Source organism: Amblyomma americanum, unplaced genomic scaffold (assembly GCF_052857255.1).
Source record: "Amblyomma americanum isolate KBUSLIRL-KWMA unplaced genomic scaffold, ASM5285725v1 scaffold_96, whole genome shotgun sequence".
NCBI classification, from domain to species: Eukaryota; Metazoa; Arthropoda; class Arachnida; order Ixodida; family Ixodidae; genus Amblyomma; species Amblyomma americanum.
In genome coordinates this window covers 167,501-190,446 of record NW_027526568.1, presented here as the reverse complement: position 1 = coordinate 190,446, position 22,946 = coordinate 167,501, and the positions used below count along the sequence as shown (strand labels likewise).

The following is a 22,946-nucleotide window of genomic DNA, read 5'->3' as shown; positions in this document are numbered from 1 at the left end:
GACGCCCCATAGCAGACTTCAGTGACAAAGGAGAATTCGCGCGCGGTTTTAGAAGGGTCTATTTCCTCAATTATGTTAACGACATGTCTTTTGTGTCTTTATACGTATTTGTTCTTCAGAGAATTTTCAGCGTGTAACAATGAATTGTTCTTTCTTTTCTAGTTTTCAGATTTTTTTATTGTCTTTCTTCCGAAAGGTGTTCTTGGGCAGCCAGCCAACAAAGTAAGGCGTGGTTAATTTGACGTTTCGATGTCATCACCAGAGAAAACTTTAAATCAAGCAGCAGTCGCATAAGCAATGTTATTTATAAAAAGAAAATGTGGCTGTAAGCAAGCTACTAAGCGCAGCCACTGATAAATTGGGAGTACAGTTCACAAAAGCTGTTTTGGCTGATTGAAAACGTAGAAAGAAGGGAACATAGAAATTGGCTTTGACTTTCGAGGAACACGAGTGATGGCATGTCGCCTGAATCTAAACCACGGCGTGAATAATTCCGTACTGAAACTCACGCTGGTTATTGCAGATAGTCCCGTCAGTCAAGTGCGTACAATGTCCAGCTAACGGCCTGAGCGTTCGCGCCCGTGCAGCACCCTCTTAAGACGCCGAAAATAATTTGAGGAGGCCAGGAACTGTAGTCTACGCCCTGCAAGGCCTTCAAATGCACTTTGGGACATTCAAGAGCGCCAGTTCGGTTCGGCCGACATTTGTTCTTCCTTGTGATACACTGTAGATTCTGCTATTATTCAGTTTAGAGCGGGTTGTGGCCGTACCGGCAGATGCTTAATGGCCGCAATTTCACTAATATGATCCTCGCTACAATTTCTAATGCACCGTTTGTGATCACGCCGATTTCATTTGCTGTGGTGGATAAGAGACGTTGGGAGGTCTTAAAGTTGTCTTTTTTCTCTCTCTTTCTGTACTAACCTGTGCCGTCCGGATCCTTGTAATAGAAGTGTCTGTTAGCGCTCTGCGAATGCATCCCCACGCTCATGCCAGTATGCACACGTATGCAAATGAATTGCTATTTGCATGCATGCAACGAACGAGGTTCACATACCCCGGCTCGAGCCGAGTGCAAAGTTCCCACTCACGGCTGCGGGCGATGCTGGCCAGGTCATGCTCGTTGCAGGCGTCGATGACACACAACCCGAGGCGAAGGCCTTGCAAGGCTCCATTTCTTGAGAAGTTCCTGAAGCTTTGGGCCTGAGCGCAAAAAGAGATCCAGGGACGAGAATAGGGACAGTGGAAGTTAAACCTGGCGGAAGAGATATTGTAACAGAACGAACAGGATGCGCAAACTTAACATCGCTGTTATCGTTTGGGCTACGGAGTGAGTGAACTAGCCCCTCTTTAATGCCTCTTTGAGGGGAGTGAACTCCCCTGTTTAATTGTTTCGGGCCCTGAGGGTATTTGAATAAATGAATGAATAAATAGTCTGCTGGCGCCTGGAGCACGGCAACAAGTGCAAAAATAAACTAAGCTGCCACCTCAGAGCGGCCCAATTGGAACGATTGCCGGAACAACTGACTCCACGTTGCCAGGGTTATTAATGAGATAGCAAAAATTCGTTGCTACCCAAAGCGAGAAATCAGCGCATTTGGCTTTTATTTTGGCAATTTTCGCGCTATGACATTAGAAAAACAAGTTATTCGGAATCTGATCCTACCAGGCAGGGCGCGAATGATTTAAAATCTCAATTTCAGGCAGTTTGTGCCTGTGTGCCGCCCACTCGGCTGCAGCGGCGATCGACAGCGAGCAACAACTTGCTGTTCCTCTGCGCTTCGCCGCATGCTAGTGTGAAAAACGTTTTTTTTTTTGCCTGCTGAAGTGCAAATTTTGTTTTTCAGAGCAACAGCTCCACACCTCGCGGTACAACTTCCGATTTCGATGTGGACGAGGCATTGACCTTCAATACCTTACATGGTCAAACCGAAGTTAACTGCGTGGTGGTGTGGCCCTAGCAATGGTAATATGATCACGTGATCATATGACTATGACCATTGGGTACCTCACCTAGACCTTTGACCTCAACCTACCCAGGCAAGTTTCAGAAAACGTAGGGCGCGATTCTATTTTTTAAGCTTTAAACATTTAAACATTTCTTTAATCACCTAACATATTATTGCGCATCTTTTTCACGAAAATATTGGCTAAGGAAGAGTAACAAAAAAGCTGCTCAGCTATGTAACTGGAAGAAATAAAATTGACAAATTTCGGGACCCCAGCTGCTGTAGGGGCTACAGGCCACAACATAAGACAAGTTTGACTGATGTTAAAGAAGCACGTTTGATCAGAAGTTCCATCTGGAGGTTTTGAGAGACAGTGCCAGGAAAGCCTAGTTAAAATTTTCCTTCTTTTTTTGAAACTATAGTATCACCGTTGTATACCTACCTGGCTGCACAGTCAGTGTGCAAATATTCTTCATAGTTTGCTGCCGGCGATACTTTGTCTTGTTCCTTTTTTCTTTCTTTAGCCCTACCTTTATTGCAATGTCAATTGCGACATTGTGGTGCCGTGGCAAATAAATGGGTAAAGTAAATTGTTCATTTTAACAACAAAAACAGCGTGAACGTCGTGTGTTCCTAGTGATATCTAGTAAGCTTTTCCAAGCTCTGTTCGACGCGGGTTCAACATCGGCCGCGCATATTGTGTTTCGATGGAGGTGAAACGCAGGCGCCCGTCCACTTCATTTCCAAGCAAAATGAGAGATGCCAAAAACCAGAAAGGGGGCACTGCATTTGACTTATAAAATAATCGGCCGATTTTAATCCTGCCTGTGTTATCGAAGGGCATGGAAAAAATTATGTGTTCGTAACAAAATTTCTAGAGAAACGTGCTGTTCTGTCGCAACAACAGTTCGGCTTTAGACATAAAAAAATCTACAGAAACAGCTTTGACTAAGTAAAAAGGAGCATTATTGCTGTTGAGAGGATGCGCATTGTCCTTGGCATTTATGCTAATTTTTCAGAGGCATTTAACCTATTAGTCATAACTTGTTCTTACAAAAACTGAAGAATTATGCAATTAGAGGAGTCACTTTATCATTGCTGGAATCATAATTAATACATCGCGAACAAACTCTTGCTCACAATCGTAGGTTACCGAGACTAAAGCTACTCCTTTATGTTGTGCCACAGGGCAGCAAATTGGGGCTCTTATTATTTCTTTTATATCTGAATGATATATTCTCGTCCCCTCCTTCCATTGATGCAATGGGTTTGGAGATCACAGCACTTCTTTCGAGTAACAACGAAGACGAAGTACTTGTACAAGGGAATCAGTTCGTAGAATATCGCCACCTGTAGTCAAGAAAAAACTATGTTAAAGTCAATCCTAAAAAACAGGAATACTGCACTATTCCGGGCAAGACACAAAACAGTCGACATAAATTTTATCTCAAAACCATGCGATAGTACCATTGAGATTTTGAATAGTGTAAAATCCTTGAGTTTCATTTCCTAAGAGTGTGTGACAGGGGGCGCCCATATGGATCAAGTTCGTAAACAAATAAACCACAAAACCACGTTAGTTGCATTATACGTGGACATAAGCGCACGCTTCCAGCTCAGGTGCAGGTCTTCATTTATCAAGCATTATGCCTCCCATTACTGAATTACTGCCTCCGTCTCACATACTGGGGAACGACAACAAAACTCAACGTGATCAAACAAGTAATAATAAAAAATCCGGCAGTTATTCTAATAGCGAATGTATCCAGGAATACCCACGCAGACTCATATTTCATAGAGTTTGGTATCCTGAAGATTACTGCACGGTTTTCCTTCACACTATTATCCGTGTACAAAACCGCGATCATTAGGAGCAACGAAACCTCCCTCTCGTTTAAAATGATCTCGCTACACAACAGTTTATGACACGTGCCCCCACCCCCCCCCCCCCCCCGTTCTCTGGTCTTTAACCCTTTTGTTGCATCATTTACGGTATGCAATCTTTGTCTTTTATCCGGCTCAGGTACCTGAAAACTATTGAAAGTAAATACATATCACTCAACGACTTGTCAAGAAGGAGTCTCCTAATTATCTTGCACCCCTTTGAAGACAGAAAAATTCTTGACGAAACGTCTGGCTATGAAATCTGTAAACCAAGTCACATATGCTCATGTTATGTAGGTGTAGACATTGCAAGAGTGGTGTTTTGTGTATTTATATTCCCATTTTATAGTGTTTGTGATCACTGAATGTTGAAACGCTTCTCTGAAAATCTTCTGAATTAGCTGTTCGTGCTTCATTTATCGCTGATAATTTATGCTGGTGATGATAACCTCATGACCGCAGTATCTCCTTGCAGATGCTCCCAGGCACTTGCGCGCAGAGGATGCTCGAAGTTGTCTCTGTACCTTTCATACCACATCACCACCAATATTTGGGGCTTAGAAGAAAATTTTGCTGCAGAGAACAGGTGTGCTAATACGAGAAGCTCATTTCGGGACGTTAGAGATGTTTCATTCTCAGCGCAGCAAACTTACGAAAAAAGTCGGCAGCACTGGCGTACGCTGTGCTGGCATCTGGTACGTTCTGACAACATGGACTCTTGTACATATGGATCGCACCGACCCTCATGCCCTGAGTCGTTCAGGGTTTTCCACGTTCTGACAAACCCTGTCTCGATTAACACAACACACAAGCCACAACCAACAATCACAGCGCACTAAAATTTCCTTTTCTTCTATTTTTCCTGTTAATCTATTCTTCTCACTCGTGATGCGTAATGTAGCTAACTGATAATAATCCCAGATTAACGTATTTGCTCTTTGTTCTGTTCATCCTTCTATTCTTTCGTTTCCTTCCAGACCCTCAGCCGTGACCACACAGCCGAAATGAGGTGCCCACTCTACTTTCTTGAAAACCCATTTCTTCCCTTCTCCTTTCTTCAAAGCTTAAAGTAAGTACGTCGAGCCCTCACCAGAGACATGTGGTAGGTCCAGTAGCTTGACGCCTCTCTTTTCTGATTGCCGAAGACCATGAACCAGCTGAACCACCTCCATCAGTTCGAGGAAGAGGAAGACGAAGACGTTTTTCGACCTACTGTCGCCTCAGTTCTGTTTCTTTGCCTAATTTATCTCGTTTTATTTGAATATTCGAGGACGGCAGCTTCTTCAAGGCGGTACGGTCCCTATGGGAAGAGTACGGCTGCTCCGGCGCCGGCAAGCCTAAAGGGACCACGTCAATCTAAGGAGGCTGGCTCGGAAGAGGCGGCATTGACTTCCTAGGCTGTGGAGCGACCAGAACATGGGGACGACCACCCGTCCAGCGAGACCTCATCGTTCAGTGGGGATGAGTCAACGATTGTGGACGGTGACGAGTCAGTGGCCGATATGGCTGACGTGGACAGCGAGGGCTTCAAGTTGGTGAGTCATCGCGAGCAACGAACGGTCGGGATCCCGGTAGTGGTTGAGCCCACAGAGAAAGGAGTTGATTTAAGAGAAAGGAATCCAATCTTTCTTTTCGCGGCCATTCAATCTCTGCTCGGATCAGCTCCGATTCGTAGTCGGTTCACTAAGCACGGGGCTCTTCAGCTGGATGTCTCGACGGAAGAGCAGGCTAGCAGGCTGAGAAGCTCCTGCAGAGCTCTCAGATTTTTGGCATCAAAGTAAACGTGCGTTTGCCCCATTCCTACATGAAGAACACCTGTGTTATCAAGTGTGCACCAAAGTGGTATTCAGAACGCGACCTACTAGATTATTTGAAACCACAAGATGTTCTGCACGTGAACCGACTTGTGCGTCGTGTGGAGTCTCCAGGAAAAGAATGGGCTGCGAAACCTGCCAACTCTATCGTGTTGAAATTCGCTCCCAACTCAGTGCGCCCCGCAAAAATTGATCTGGGATTCACGAAATACGCAGTTGCCGACTTTACTGAAGCTCCTCCACGTTGTTTTAGATGCCAGCGTCTTGGGCACGTGGCCAAAGTTTGCACAAAGGATCGACGCTGTAAGCGGTGCGGAGGCGACCACGACTTTAAAACCTGCAAGGCCAATTTTGCTTGCGCCAATTGCGGTGGTGATCATCCAGCGAATTTCGGAGGCTGCCCCTTCCATGTGAGTGCTCTGCACCGTCGAATATCCTTTATTGCTGGTCCCAAAACCCAACCGACTAAAACGCCTGTCCCAGGATTGGACGAGTTGCCAGTGTAGGAGTCTGATGTTTCTGCGTTACCCAGCAATGTCCCTAAGAGATCTGAGTCCAGCAAGACGCCAGGGTCCATTGCGTGCGAGCCGGTTGTTCAACCTTTAGCAAAAGTGTCCATGTTCCTGAGCGACCGGATCACAGCCAGACTCGACGGCAAGGGGGACTCTCATATGCATAAGTGACAAAAAAGCCAGCTACTGCAGCCAAGAGTGTGTCCCCGTCGGCATCTTCTGTCGATGTTGTAAGTGAGTGCATTGCGCAAAATAAGGAGCTAAAAAAACAAGGTATGTCTGACCTTCTTCATGTTTTGTTTGGAGCCCTGTGTTCACATGTTCCAGCAATGGCGACTGGTAACCTGAAGAACTTCCTACAGCGGGTGCATTCTTTTGAGTCCTTAATAACCACCTTCGCAGCGAACTTCCTTGCGATCTAATATGGATGGGGCTAAACCTCGTGGATATAATATGCACCGAAAAGTGCCGTTTATATTGCACTGGAACTCTGCTGGGATTTTAGGTCGGTTAGCTGAACTAAAACTCTTCTGAAAAGAGACTTGTGTTCCAGTATTGGCGCTGTCAGAAGCTGCCTGCCAAGCGGGAGATGTTTGACTGGATATGTCGCCCATAAAAACTTCAGCATAAAGTCATTTCCTGCAGGATGTGCCGCGCTTTACATAATAAGGGAAATTTCACATGTTTCTGGAAGCATTGCCGATCTTTGCACGGATGACAATGAGGTAGCGGTTGTGAGAATACTGCTCGGCTTTCGAACCCTTTCTATTGCATCCGTGTACGTGTCCTCGCGAAAGAAGGGAGCATTGGATTTGTTTCTACAGCAGCTCTGCGACCGGTGCCCACCTTCTCGAATCATCTGCGGTGATTTCAACGCCCATCATGCCGTAGGTGGTGACAAGAACACGGATTCCAATGGACGCAAACACGTAGGTGTTATTGGCAGGTTGGACCTGTGTGTTGCCAATGACGGAAGCCCCACTATCTTCCGGCCTCCGGGCTCAGCGACAGCTATAGATCTGACACTGCATTCACCTGACGTCCGCGTGAGGTGGTCAACCGCGCCTGACCGCAAGGGAAGTGATTACTATCTGAATTTTGTGTTTGCTGCCGACTTTCGCATGCATTGTCCTAAAATTAGGAATGTGGTCAACTGGCACAAATACAGAGAGCACCAAGAACGTGTTTCTGGTGATGTTATTGACAAAATGATTTCTAGTAAGCTGACAGCAACTACGGCGGTCAAGTTACCTGATAATGATCAGGCCCGGAATTCAAACTCAGGAACCTTTGCGCAGCGAGAAGAAGGGCGGAGCGCCACCTCATGCGGAAGAAGGACAACAGTGACTTAAAGGCGACCTTCAATAGGCGGAATGCTGCCATTCGACGGCACACAAACAAGCCCTACAGGTTGAAATGGGCCTCATTCTGCGCTAGTTTGACTATGTTCTCACCGACGACGAGAATATGGCGAGTTATTGGCAGCCTTGCTGGAGAATCTCGCCCTTCGAAGCCTTTTGAAGCTCTTGCAATACGCAAGGAAAAACCTATTGCGTGCTCATTCACTCGTACGTGCTCATTCTGGAATATATATGCATACACCACCTGCTTCCTCCAGGTCTATCATGGACATCCCGTCTACGCTTCGTGAGCTGGATACTGCGCTCAGTGGCCTGCGGCGCCGGTGTGTACTAGGTCTCGACGGCATCACCAATCAAATGCTGAATAATCTGCACTTGGAACTCAGGAAGAAGCTCCTCAACTTCATCAATCGTATTTGGGAAACTGGCGATGTTCCTCCGTCATGGAAGGTGGCCCATTTAGTTCCAGTACTGAAGCCGGGCAAAGACATGACGGACCTTGCCTGTGCCATTGACCTCATGTGTAGCTAAGTTGATAGAGAAGCTGGTAAATGAACGCTTATCGTGGTGGCTTGTGGACAGCAAGGCACTGTCAACATGTATGTCAGTATTCCGCCGAGGTTTTAGTGCTCAAGATAGTGTTTTAGACTTGGGAGTCACATTGAACACCAGAAAGCTTTCGGCCTTTCCACCTTAGCCATTTTTCTTGACGTTGCGAAAGCTTACGACAACGTGCTTCAGAGCTCAATTCTAAACAGTTTGCAAGGCATGGGCATACAGGGCCATATGTTAAGGTTCATTTACAAGTTTATAAGTTATCGCGTGGTTCGTGTACGGTTAGGGAGTACCTTAAGGACCTAAAGGGTTCTATCACGAGGTGTGCCTCAAGGAAGTGTTCTTTCCCCCACGCTCTTTAACGCCGTAATGGCTGGTCTTCCCGATTTGTTGCAAAAAAAAACTGCAGGCAATATATGCTGACGACATCTGCATTTGGATTACTGGCTACCAACAAAAGCGATTAGCCCTGATAGCTCGACAGGCTCTACTTTCAGCACAAGCTTACCTTCAAGGTATGGGATTGTCTCTGTCAGTGGAAAAATCCGGCTTTGTTCTGTTTCCAGGTGTAGGAAGACGTCAAGCGCGTGGAAGATGGACCTCGGTCACTCTTGCATCCGTCAATTCAACCACACGCGTTTCCTGGGCGTCATTATTGACTCCCGTCTACAGTGACGAAAAGCAGTAGACGGGATTGTTTCATCTATATCTTCGCGTCTCAATGTTATCCGTAGAATTGCAGGTGAGCAATGGGGAAACCATCCATCTTCAATGGTCAAACATCATGAAAATCTGATGGTCAGTCGCGTAATGTATCAATTACCTTTAATTTTCCCCTCGACATCACAGCTTGAACGTCTCGAAGTTGTCTACAGAAAGGGCCCAAGAAGAGCGATTGGAGTGCCTCAGGCGGCTGTGAATAAGGCACTACTTCATGAGTCTCTATCGACACCTTTTAGCCTTGTCGCTTCTCAGAGACTACTAATGCATCTTGGCCGCCTAGGAGAGACGGTAGCTGGGCGATCTCTGCTCCAGTGGCTCTGCAAGAGATATGAGTCGGAGGCTTACTTGGCGCTCAATACTCTTAGTTCTGTAGGCCTTATCGTCCGAAGGCAAAGGAAATGGTTGAAACCCCCCTGGTCTTTTCCGACCCTCGACTGTAAGGTCACAATTCCCCATGTGAGGGCAAAGGACAGCTCTCCTTTGGCAGCAACGCTTTCGCTCGTACTTGAACATTTGGAAACAGAGCATGCCAGCCATCTTCAAATTTTCACGGAGGAATCTGTGGACAAGGTTAAACAAGCTAGCGCAGCGGCTTTTTCCATTCCTCCTTGTTTGGGCTGTAAGTGGTCCGTACGCTTTACTTCTGTCGTATCCTCCACAACGGCTGAAAGTGTTGCTATTGAGGCGGCTTTACGGAAGTTAGGGTCTTGTCCGGCTCAACCTGTTGTCATCCTAAATGATTCAAAATCTGCCCTTCAGAGGTTAGAGTGCGGATTCCCTACTGATGCCTTGTCTATGAGCTCTCTGCGCTTGGTGCAGAATCTGTACAGCAGAGGCACAGCAGAGGCTTTACTCTATATTTCCAATGGGTGCCCTCTCACACAGGAGTCAACGGTAATGAGGTGGCAGACAATCTCGCCCAGAAAGCTTTCTCAAGGAATCCTTCAAAAAAATGCACCTCAAGATGGAAGAAAGTCTCTATAGGAAAACGGTGCTCGATCATATCAGTACCCTGTGGAGGGCGTCTCACAAGCCATGTGTGACCAAGGGACTGAGAAGATCCCAGGAGACTCTACTACATCGAATTCGCACGGCCTCTGCTCGCACTCCTGCATGGATGCATAAGGCCGGCATAGCATCGTCTCCGCTCTGTTCTTTAAGAGGTGTGTGCGGGGATATCGAACAATATATTATGTACTGCCCAGAGTACAACGCGGAAAGGTATGTGATGTTCGCTTCTTTCAAGAGGACAGGAACCCTTCACAGTACAGTTCAGGCCATTGTCGAACCGAGTAGAAACCAGGCATGCATAAGGGAGGTTGCGCGCCTTCTTTTAAAATTTCTGCAGGACACGGATCTTGTTTCTAAATGGTGACAGCTGGAACGAACTATGGCCTACTGTGATTTAATGTGTGCGTAGATGGTGTGTTCTGGAGTGGACTACGTTATACTGTGAGTGAATGTGTGTATGCATTGTGGCACTACAATGGCCTATGTTCCACTGTGACTGAATATGTGCATAGATGACTTCTGGAGTGGACTGTGATGTGGACTGTGTGGAGTGATTGTGTGCATAGATGGTGACTGCGGGAGAGAGATGTGTGCTATTATAATAGACTGTGCGCATAGCGGGGTAGACGCGACAGACTATAAGACATTATTAACATAGAAGGGACGCTACGGTGGAGCAATTGCCGGCAGAATAAGCAAGGCTAACCCCACCTGTAGTATTAAACACCTCAACTCAACCCCCCACCTCCATCAAGTGCGGGAATGTTCTCTCGTCAGCACTTGCTCTGTTCGTGTTGCCGTGCAACTAAGCACAGTTTCTTGAGGCGCGCTTGCCCTAAATAATTTAACATTTGTCTATTCATGACCTGTGCATTTTACCAGGTTCCTGCATACGTACAGTGCGTATCAGGAAACTTATTTCTATCGTAGTTAAATGCGGGAAAGTGTGCCGGGTGTTATAAGGAAGATGTTAAGTCCTTTACAAACATTAAATATTTGAGGCAAAAATTTGTGTTTTGCGTCATTGTATTGCCAGGGTTGGTGGACGCCAGAAAAGTACTCAATCATCATAACTAGTAAGCTGGTTGACAAATGTCCAATAATTAACTTTTTAACTATTAGAGTTAGGCATCTAGTTGGAATTAGATTTATAGCGGCCGTTAGTAACCGCCATATCTCTTTTTGAAATTGCGAAAACGCGATTATGCTCGTCGCTGTGGCTCAACAAAATTTGGCTTTTTTAACTGGTTACGTGCACTGGAGGGGCTGCTTTGCCTGCATGCTTTCGAAGGTGCATGTATCGAAAGCGCATGTTACACAGGGCACAATCGCAGCGAGCGCCCGACGGAGATAGCAGCGCTGCAGTGCCGGCCCGCAGCCGCTCCGCGCACTGAAGCCGTGGGCCGTGTATTTTTGAAAACGACTGTGCATGCAATCAAGAAGCACTGGCTTCATGGTGAAAAGGTTTTACTTGGCAAAACATGATTTAAATGGCCCCTGAAAAGGGTGTTTGAGGTTGGCTATAAAATGCTTGCATGATGTAGAGTACAGGCCGTCGAGCATTCATGCCGCGTACAAGACCTCAAAAAAGAGCCGATAATTTAAAATGCATTTTTAAGAACTCCCCCTTCCGCTCCACGCAGCGACCAGCAGTGCCGGGTTATGGCTCGAATCCGCACGCACCGGTTCATGCAGCGCTCCTTGCGTCAGCAATGGACTGCTGTCATTGGTTAGCCGTGCCACCTCCACCCCCCGCGCGCGTCGGCAGCGGCAGAAGGGCCGACTGAGTGCCGACTTTTTCAGCGTGTAAAAAGTGACAAGAGTTGAAGGAAAGGCGCTAAAACGTGGAAATTAAGATTTTGACTGCAGATAACTGAGCTTCCAAAAACGCTTTGAAAAAAATTCTTTTTGGAGGATATTTGTGAAGCGGCGATGCCGCAGCTTTACTGAGAGCCCCTTTCAGAGCCCCTTTAAGGCTACGAGGCAGTGCAGCGGAGAGGTGTGACTGCGACCACCAAGCGTTCTTTTAAGTGCGCCAAAACATGAGTGCACAGCAGTTTTTTGGAGAGCCATTCAAGCGAAACAAGGCAGACATAGGCTTCCCGTTTTGAAAGAGAAGATGAAGGCCGGCACAAGATGGTTGATGAGGGCGTTGGTGACGTCGTCGTGAGAAAACACGTGCACATCGCAGTACTGGCCATGCACTTTTTCCACGCTTTCCTCGTCCCTTACAACGGTCTCTATGCACTCGTCGTAAGCGCCCAGATCGCGAACAGTCGCCTGGAAGAGGCCTGTTGGGTACTTGCCCGTGGCGTCAATCACTGCGTGAATTCGGAGCAAAGAAAAAGAAATAAAGCACAATTTGCGTAGTCTCCGCCTACTGTGCCTCACAGAGCAATAAATTTCAGAGAATGCCAGAGGCGCATTCGACATTCTACTCTAGTGACTTCGAGAAACGGTGCAGTCCGTGGCTTGTAATATGTCAGTCAAGTGCAGGAACAGTACTATGTAAGTGCATGGTTCACCTTTTATAGCGCACTCAGTCACAAAGCCCGTAGTCCTTTTCTTTCCTCAGTGGTAACCAAGCATGAGCGGCGATTTGCCACTTCGCAGTGGCAACGACAGCTGTGAATATGCACTAAGCATCGGTCTTCCTTTTCAGCTGCAGATCGGCTCCGTGCAGCTACTATAAGGACCGTGACTAAATCAGCCGTGCGCGCCTAGATGGACGCGTATCGACTAGATCATCCGACGTCAGAAGCGTGGAGGTCAGCGACGGCCAGCGACACCTACTATCTGCAGGCTACAATAAGGTGGGCCCGGGCAGCCGTAGCCTCCTTCCTTGGCAGTGGCAACGACAGCTGTGAGCGTGGACTAAGCATCGCTCTGCTTGTTTTACTGCAGGTCGCATATCTTTTGTTGCACATTTGCCACAGTGTTATTTTGTTCGTCGTTGCTGCTGACGAGTGGTGCTTCTAGTGGCCTGTTCTCCGTGCAAGAGACTAACCAATGGTATTAACTGAAGCGCAAAGAAATGTTCAGAAATGATTTCCTAAAACTGAAAGAAGAAATGAAACGGAAATTGAAAACCACGCGAGAAACACTTGAAAAGAGGAATGCCCAGTCAAATTCCGGAATTGCGAGCTGGGCAGAGGAACACGAGGACAGTCTTAATTTTGCACATAAACATATTGGAGTTAAACCGAAGACTAGATGCGGAAATTGAAAAAAAAAACCAAACAGTAGAGAACCATGCACTGCATGGTAAATGTGCTATCCTCGAAGGCAAAGCTTCTGACACAGAAAAGCAGCTGATGCATCTGAAGCAGTATTCCAGATGTGCGAATCCGCGGATTCAAAAAGTCAAAAAGTGTCAATGATAACGTCGTAAAAATTATATTCAGTCGGAGGATTCTTCATGGAACCAATTAATAGTGAGACAATGGAGCCTGCCACCTCGTTTAAATTCGGAATCTTGATCTACAAATGCGACACCACTGTATTAAAAGCGAACAAGGCTGGAATCAGTAAAGAAGGCATTGGACGCAACAGCCAGAATGCCATTTAAATCAAAGAGCGCCACTGGGCTGTACTAAACCGACTTCTTGAAATGACAGTTACACGTACAAAGAAACAGCAGTTGAAGTCAGTATGAACCCAGAGCGGAAAAATCGTTGCTCGCGAAAGTGACAAATCATAAAGAATACGGATCACCCATAAGAAAGACTTTGTTGAAATAGTCTCGGCACAGCAACCTGACATCTGAGCACACTAGGGGTACATGTTTTCGTTCTTTGCAATGAACTACCACGAGCTTAGTCTTCCATATTGCATTCAACCTCCTTGCTCGGCGGACAACTCTGTACGACAGTTTAATGCGTGCTTCATTATATATAAGGAATATAATGTTACCTGTTTATTGAGCCAGTTTTCTTCTCAAATAAACACTATATTGATTACTGAAGCTTAGTAATATGACGGCTACGACAGGGTTCGCTGTGATGGTCACAAAAACTTCATTATTAATCGTAATAGCTACCCAAGATATGGCGTTGCCATGTTGAGAACTCGAGGAATTATACTGATAGATTTGAATGATTGAAATTTTAAGACATAAGCAGAGCCTCGAGACGTTGACTGTTGTTTATCGTCCTGCCAATGGCAGGTACGGAGAGTTTATTGAGTTTTTGTCCAGTTCTTGGAGTACACATACTCGAATAATTTTCACTTAATTTTTGGTGGTGACCTCAATCTGAACACGTTGGATATTTACGCCAGTTACCCCATCATTTTGAGACAAAATTGAACTTGGCTGGCTTCACAAACGTGATCCCAACGACAACCCACCTCGCGGAGTCCTCATCCTCTGCTCTTGATCTGCTAATTACAAACATGACTGAAACAGCCGAGTCTCGCCGGTACGATCACTTCAGATATAAGTGACTACTGCCCTGTTTTATGTTTTATCGTTTCCCGAAAATGTTGAATAAAATTCGCTCTAACGCCATTAAAATCCTATACATTTCAGATGGGGCACTACAAATTTTTGAGCAAGATATAAGAACACATGACTGGATTTTCATATTTAGTGAATGAAATGCGAATGAGGCATACACAAGTTTCATTGAAATGTGCGGGAAGATTTGCTGTGCGCATTTTCAATTCAAAACTTTTCGTTCATCAAAAAAGATAAAAATGCCACGGGCGACTCCAGTTAACTTAGAAATGATAAGAAAGAAAAATTGCCACATTCATGCATTTTTAAACGTCCGTACACTTGATGCGTTAAAAAATTTAAACCTGCTCGAAATGAATTTAAAACATTTTACTTTGACGTGATAAAACTACCTATTTCGAACATATAATCCTTGATATACGGAAGAAAAACACGGAAGTTACTTGGACAGTTATTGATGGGTCCTAGGTCGCCAGAACAACAATTCTGTGTCCAATTAGATAATATTCAATAATCGTGAGCTTTCCTGCCAAGAGCTCACTGATTCCGCCAATAAAGTGTTTATCGACAGCGTCATGACACGTCACTACCTTTTATTTGCAACAGCCTCAATAATTATCCCTGCAAACAGTTTTATTTCTCACCCAGTAGCCAAGGTAGAAGTATCTACAACATTCATGCAACTTGACTGTAGCAAATCTCTTCTCATTATTATTTTCAAATAAATCCCATGAATTATGTTTGACAGAACATCGTTCCCGTTCTTACTTATATTTTCAATCTGATCATTGAGAGTAATGAATTTCCTTACGCAATGAAGAAATCAAGAGAAACGGTCATCGGCAGCGGCAGAAACGATGCTGAGATATACTAGTATCCGTAAAACCAAAATTTTAAAAAGATACGAAAAAATTATAATATTTCACAATAATAACATTTTCTGGTAAGATGAGGCTTTTTCTGATGTCCAAAGTTTGCTCTGAAATGCACCTTAAACAGAGAACGCATTGCTAACATTAAAAAAAAGCATCTTGTAGATTAAAGAAGATAGACGCATATCGGCCTATTTTTTTTACTTTCCTAAAGGATTTGATTCACTCAGTCGTGAAGTTCTCTTACACAAATTGTCACTTCATGAAGTTCGAGGAACACCACTTAACCCCATTGGATGATATCTTCGCAAAAGAAGTCAATGCATGTACGTATACGTTGGTCAGTGGCAGCCCTCTTTTCTACATAATAAAACCGGAGTGCCGCAGGGTATTTTCAGGACTATTTCTTTTAAATGTATATAATAATGCCATTGAAATGTTTGCGTCAAAGGCTAAATTCACTATTTACGACAATGACAGTTGGAGTAGTAGTAGCAGTCTTATCTGGCCCAGATGAAAATTATCTCGTAGCATAGTATAGTGACCGGCTCGAAAAATTGGTTTTCCGTTCACGGTGTAACCGACTAAAGATTATTACATCAAAAAGGAGAGTAATTTTTTTTGGCTGACAGACAAGAATTAAACCTACAATATATGTTATTCAATTCGAAGATGAAGAAATCGCATTCGTAAAAGACCATAAAATTCTTGGGGTGACATTTTCAGAAATACTAACATAGGATTCACACATTGACAGTATTTGCTCAAAACTTTGCAAAAAAAAAAACAGTGTCGGTCAACGCTGCCGGACAGTTCTTCCAGTTTATACTAAACTCAAGATATGTCATGCACTCTTCTTCTCATATATTAATTATTGAGCCACCGCGGCGGCTCAGTGGATATGGCGCTCGTATGCTGACTCAAAAGACACGGGTTCAATCCCGGCCGCGGCAGTTGAACCTCGATGGAGGCGAAATTCTAGAGGCGCGTGTACTGTGCAATGTGAGGGCACCTTAAAGAACCCCAGGTGGTCGAAATTTTCGGAGCCCATCACTACGACGTTCCTCATAGCCTTAGTCGCATTGGGGCGTTAACCTGCCAGAAACCATAATTATCGAAATTTGGTGCGGCTGACGACAACAGGTAACATTAATAAGATTTAAATATTGCAAAACAACATTGTGTGTAGCATTGCTAAAAATGACTTTTCTTTTGCAGATCAATATTTTTTTTTCATTTCACCGTCACCGCTTATAAAATATGTATGAATTTCGTATGTTGCGCTCATTTATCATCAGCACTTTTCAGAATTCATTTCGTCCATCGCATCCCTACGACACAACAGCAGTAACGTCTCTACACGCACTAGTGATTTATGACTAATTGCCCGTTTCCGCAGCAATTACAAAGTACTGTCCGTGAATCACATCCTCCTGTTAATTATTCGTCAATATCCGCAATTTAACAACCCCAACCTTATCCAGCTTTGACGCCATTTTCTGAATATGTAGACTTTGTGAAGATTTTGTTTCCTTTATTTTTTTTGTAGGCCTTTTTCTTGCTTCTGATCCCACACATGCGGTGAAAGATACGCATACGGCCTTCCTGACTTCAAAAAAGCTGACATTTTTGTTTTGAGCTGGGATCGCGCTATTGCTTCTTGCCCGTGTTGACTGCAACGTCTGAGAACCTGGGCACTCAAATACAAACAAGGAAAAACCGAGCTCCACCGGAGATTAAAAAAATCCACCCTCACGGAGTACATTGTCAAAACGAAAACTAATTCAACACTGTGCAGAGCGTATCGTTTGCCAGTGCCAGGATCTTTGGCGCAGGCACAAATTCTGGCGATGCGGTTGTCTTCGCCAATCATTTACAGCATACAGAGCCCTCGTAGAGCGTGAGGCTGCGGTAACAGTTTTTTTTATACTTAGAGTTGTTTGCTGGTATTTGTGCCCTGTTCGCTCACTATATATGTATACATCCGAGTTCAGTAGGACAAAACAGATCAATAGGCAATTCAAACTGAAATTCGAGAAGAATCTCCGCAGCTTTGCTTTAAGGTTTCGTGAAATAGAAACCAGGAACACGGAAGGCGAAGAATAGCTTTACGATTACTTTATTTAAGAAGTTTTTCGGTGCCAATTACTAATAAGGCCATGCTGCGCAAAATTGTTGTAAGGCTTCAACTCTTCATAATTTTCATTGAGTTAGCTTCAGACTTACTAGCAGACTTACTAGCGAAACCTGCCTTTATAGGCGGCAGCTGACAATGATACAAGGGAAAAATACATTATCTTTTTTCATATTGGGGCTCTGGGCAGGTACTTGCAATCAAAATGTATGGCTGCCAGCACCGCCAGTGGCACAGTCCGATGTTCAAACTCTTGTCTCGCATCCTGTTCAGGCACTGATTTCCTTGCACCACAAGAGTGGCTGCTGCGACGAGTCTGGCTTCAGCAAGAAGTAACGGGAAGAAGGCAACTTGTGCCCCATTAACACGCAGCGAAAACATCAACGGCGTGAGGATTACTACGTATGTACGCGCTCGCAATGTCGAGGCAACGACGGTGCCACGGTCAGCAAGTGCCTTCCCGATAAGCTGAAGACACCGTATTCAAGAGGCACGCAGGCCAAGCATGGCAAACACAAACCATCCGTTTGAGTGCCTATTCAGCGACAACTTGTTGGGCTTGGGATTTGCGTATTATTTACAGTAATGCGGGAGAGGTTGGTGATTAAAACTATTAGGCTGGCTGAGTCCAACTCATCAATATGAGTACTTAACTGGGCCACAGTTACGATGGAGAAAGGGATCCGATGGAACGGATAGGTAAGCGCTAACAACTTGAATGCTTTTTCTTCACATGAGCGCCAATTTAGGTGCGCCATGCAGCGAGGTGAAATCAAAAACTACAGAAAAACAATGAAAAAAAGACCAAAAGATTCCACATGAAACAACTCAAAGATTAGCCTGACCCTTGAACTTAATATCTGCTTATTACGGTAGTATTGAGGGCTGTACCCGTCTCTCAATTCAAGTATGCGCGAATGCATTTGAAAAAAAAAACAACCAATTAACCCAGACTTAGGCCTTAAGGCACAGGGTTCCAGCTCTTGGATGGCATGCGCAAACTTGAGCAAGCCGAAACTGCAGTCAAGTGATATTCATGCTTGTAGTAACATGCGTATAAATCCACTGCCAGAATTTAGCATGAACTGCTTTATCCAGGATCGCAGGCTGTCTAGATTAAACTTTGGCGGTCGAGTAGTCCATGCTTCCATTTCCTGTGTAGTAGAAGGATCTTCAGCAGCATCTGTTCGGTTCATCACTACCTCGCTGGCGGTAGCAGGGTGTACAGTTGCGCTGGCGGTAACGGCGCCGACAGTTGAATTTGAGAGAGAAGCCTCACCGTATGCTGAATCGAAGCTCGATGACTCGGTCGAACTCAAAGCAATCTTCCCAACGGCATCCTCGTCCACTATGCTCGTCGGATCAACATTAGCTTCCTTCGCCTTCGGTGTTATGGCATTTAAAGCTGAGCCGTAGGAAAGGTTTCTTGGGCTGTTAGAGACGAACTGGGGCCAAAGATCAGCCGCTTCTTGGGAGCTTGAACTTCCTGCTGACGTGGATAAAACTGCGCTGCTTGTTTGACGATACTATCTTGAGCAGTGACGACGCTCTCAGATGTCGCTGGTGGCACCATTTGGGCATTGCATCTAAGCACCAACAAAAGCAGTGGACCGCACAATGGCAGCCTAACGATCCAGAATATCCGGGACCCCATCTTCCAATCGGAGGTCAACGCATGCATTCTCGCACCAAAACTACCTTCGAACACGTAATTACTTTAGTTCTCAACACTACTAGTGCATAACAAGTACGGATATGAATACAATCCACTTTGCCTTGCTTGAGCGTGCATGCGTTGACTGTCTCAGGGAGTGAAATACCTCTCCTAAGTTCTCCTCATTCAAGAAGAAAATCCCCTGCGCATTTCACACGAAAAGAAACCCCATTAATTGTTTTTCTTTTTCCTGAAACATCCACTAGACAACCTGCAGGAAACAGGATAGGTTGGCGAATACGTGGCGAACAGCTTGAGTAACTTAGCAAAAGCCGTAAAGTCAGCCGGAACAGGACACGCGGCGAAGCAGAGCTGAGGACAAAAAATTACTGCTTTCGCGTAAAGCGGTTTCTCGTAACTAGACAAATTTACGCAGAATCAGACTGATACCAGATCGTCATAATACGAACGTGCAATGCCTTACAGTATTTCAAAACCTGCTTCTTTAATTCAACCACAGGATTGCGAAAGCGCGGCGTCGTAGACGGCGAAGGCCACACTGTTAACGGGTTATTTTCATGCAATCAATCTGGCCTGCACGTACTTTTAGGCGAGGCGTGCCACGAAGGACGAGACAGGAGTAAATCAGTTAATGGTGCGTGTGGGCCCCACATAATTGCCCGCTTTTGCGCTAGCAGGCCATGGATGATCGCATAACGGCACTAGTCGCTTCGAATTCAGCCTTCTGTCGTCGGTGAAGAGAATAGGATCTGCTCTGGTCGTGTAGTAACTTGCACTCTCATAGGAACGATATGCTGTAACCAGCTTAATACAGAGAGGCGCGCAAATGCTCTCGGCACAGGAATGAAGCAAGCGCGACTGTTCGCTAAGAAGGCGTCTTCGCAGACGAGCTCTGCGAGGTTTTTGATGAGCCGGCGCAAATCATCCGCTTGTGCTCCAGAGCAGCGTTAAACCCCAGTCAATGACAAGTGCCGTCTAAATGGCGAAGAAATTCAGACGGGTGAGTGCACGGACTTAAAATGGGGTGTGTGTATACAACTGCAACTGCTGGTTTTGCAAGCGTTCGCGGCGACAATTTCGAACAGCATAATAATTTGACCGCTAAAAAACATTCCTGTAGTTCGCATAGACTTGCTGCATTACTAACACACCGCTGAGAGCCGGCACGATTCTTATAATATTAAACATTGCACGAATGTACAAACAGTATAGCGCACAGACTAGACAATGACTTTTAAAATGTTTATGTAGTAAATAAATATCAGTGAAAACACCACTTTCGAAGGTTCGTATTTTTTGTGAGGTGGCAAAAGGGGCACAAACCGTTTAAATTCTTATGCTCTAGACATATAAAGTCCAGCTTCCTCGGGCAAAAAGTTTTAGAATTGGAAAATTGTAAGACACTGTTATCGAAATATAGACGGCAGTGATCCATTATTCTGATAAGTAGGAAAATTTTTCTTTTAAAGTTTTGTTTCCAACGATCGCATCAAACAGTTAAGACTGCCATAGAAAACCAATGGGGAACGTTTTTGACGATAGCAAAAACGTAAATAGAAAAGAAAAATACAAAACTGCCATCTGGGCATGTGCGGATATATTGATTGGTGGAGTTAAATCATACATTATATGAAAAGTAGCGCTCATAAACGGTTTCCTGCTGAAAAATGCTTTTGTCCAGAAATGCTGGCTATGATTCCGTCAGTAAGAAATAAAATCAGTTTATCTAATGGAAGGTGCATATACGTAAAATGGCCAGATTGTATTCTAATTATAAACCGACATTTTTTGTCATGTTGGCAAAACACTTCCTTTTGGAGGTTAGGGTCCGCTTCGACTAAGCCTGGTCTTACCCGATTGAGGTAGGCGCAGTTAGTTTCTAACGGAATTCACTACGAAGGAGATATTTGTGTAATGACAATAATCAGTTGCTACGCGGGCAATATTTGACGATATTTTCTCCCAATTACATTTGAATGATGTGTAAAAATTAATGCAGACATAAGTCTGAACCGAGTGTTTCCTGTGTTTTGATAATCAACGATATAAACAAGCAGCAAACTATAAAAAATATGCAGACACTCGAAGCAAACGCAAAAACAAGGGAAGAAAGAAAGGGAACATAAAAACCAATGAAAAACGAGATGAAGTGATAAAAGATCTGGGATAAAAGCCAGTCTGAAATAACACAGAACACGTGCAATGCTCCTTAACAACTGATTCTATGTACGCAATCTCATTTTTGTCAGGTTGATGAAAGCGTACTGACACACTTCTGCCCTCCTTGCATGGTATGGAATGCCTCAATAATCTCCCTTGTACGCTCGTACAGTGCAGGGGCACCAAACTATACATTTGGTAGGGATAAGACTTGTAGGAAGTAAGATACACGTCACAACAGCTTCTCTTGTTCCACTGCTCCCACCAGACTTTCACTAAACTGCTTCGGCGGTTGGCTTAAGGAAGAAGCGAGCGTCGGAAGCCTCTTCCCTGAAACCGAGATTAAAGAAACGAACTTCAGTCGCAAAATAACTGTATTGTCAGTCACGTACCCGTAAAGCCGTCAGTTATTGGCTGGCCTCTTGAGCTGCTTCCGAGGGATCGGATGAATTTTCAGAAAACCCAGCACCGGAGCGACGCGATGAGCGATATTGGTACAGCGGCTACAAACCTTCGAGCTTTGTGTCACTACTAGTTATCGCCACGTGGAGCAAGTGCTTTAGACTGTGCGCTGGTTATGTCGGTTTAAATGGCTGCGCTGCCAGTTAGCTATCGTGAAGGTAGGACGTAGTATAGTCCTACAATTTGCAAAAAAGCAGTACACTGACGTGAAACTCCGGTCTTACAATACTTCGCTTGTAATAATTTCACTCATTTTTCCTGATTCCAGTAGAGTCACTATTAGGTTCTGAGGACGCCATTCCATTTATACAATCATCGAAAAATGTAGCCTGCTTGGGCCAAAATCCCCCAAAACTTTCGCCACCGCTTCCGCGAGCATCTTGTTCATTCATCAAAATCTTATGCCTAGTCTAACCGAAAACTATCTGCGCAAAATTTATCTGGGTTACGGCAGCGCAGGATTTAACATTAACCGCCAGGCGTCGTCGCGTGTTAGAGGTTACGGCTGTAACCGAGGATAAATTTCCTGCCTCCATTTTTGACACTGTAAGTGTTTCACCTTCAAGGCGTCCGATGAGAATCCAATTCTTGGCTGCAGAAACAATATTAAAAGGAAGTTTTCGGCCTTTTTTTTCTTTGTAGCATTGAGCACAGGCCAAGGGCGTTTCCCGAAGCACATGCACACAAAAAGAAAACCCCATTGCTTGTGGGCAGCCGTTCAAACGGAGCGTCAGAATAACGGCCTGAGGGGCGAGTTGGTGCATGATAAAATGAACGGCGGCGCAAACAAGGACACTAACAAGACAGAAAGAGGCACCACATGCGCACACTACGAACTGTTTATAGCGCGGAAAGGTGGCATATTTAAACGTTCAGCTGAAGCATGTGACATCGCATTATCGCTCCGAACCCAACACCTGGAAAAAAATCAACATCAGGAAAACGAACTATAAAATTTAACCCCCTGCATAAAGAAGTAACAGATTGTGATAAAAAGAATTAACAACTAAAAGGAGGGGGTAATATCTTAGCAAAAGCAGTGTCACACGACCGTAGCAATAGCAGTGTCATACATGAGAAGCAAAAGCAGTCAAACAGTAAAAAACCAATAACAAATAACAATCGTAGCAAAAGCAGTGTCAAACAAAGGAAGCAAAAGCAGTAAGAAACCGAAAAAAACAACAAACACTAGAAAGATAAACCCAATAAAATGATAAACAAACGGCCACTAGAAAAAGAGAGCTGAAATGTCGCACTGAACATGATGTCACAAAAACTATCAAGAAATGAACCTTGATTTCTACGGAGGGATATCGAAGAGTCGCTAACACAAGGGCTTTCCTTCTTTTTAATCATAAAAGCCTCAAGAATTTCACGT

At 44.8% G+C, this 22,946-nt stretch overlaps 1 pseudogene; it reads right to left on the bottom strand.

The window, feature by feature from the left end:
- The window catches only part of LOC144112418 (nose resistant to fluoxetine protein 6-like), a 164,145-nt pseudogene extending 149,973 nt beyond the window's left edge, over positions 1 to 14,172 (bottom strand).
- Between the last annotated feature and the right edge of the window lie 8,774 nt (positions 14,173 to 22,946).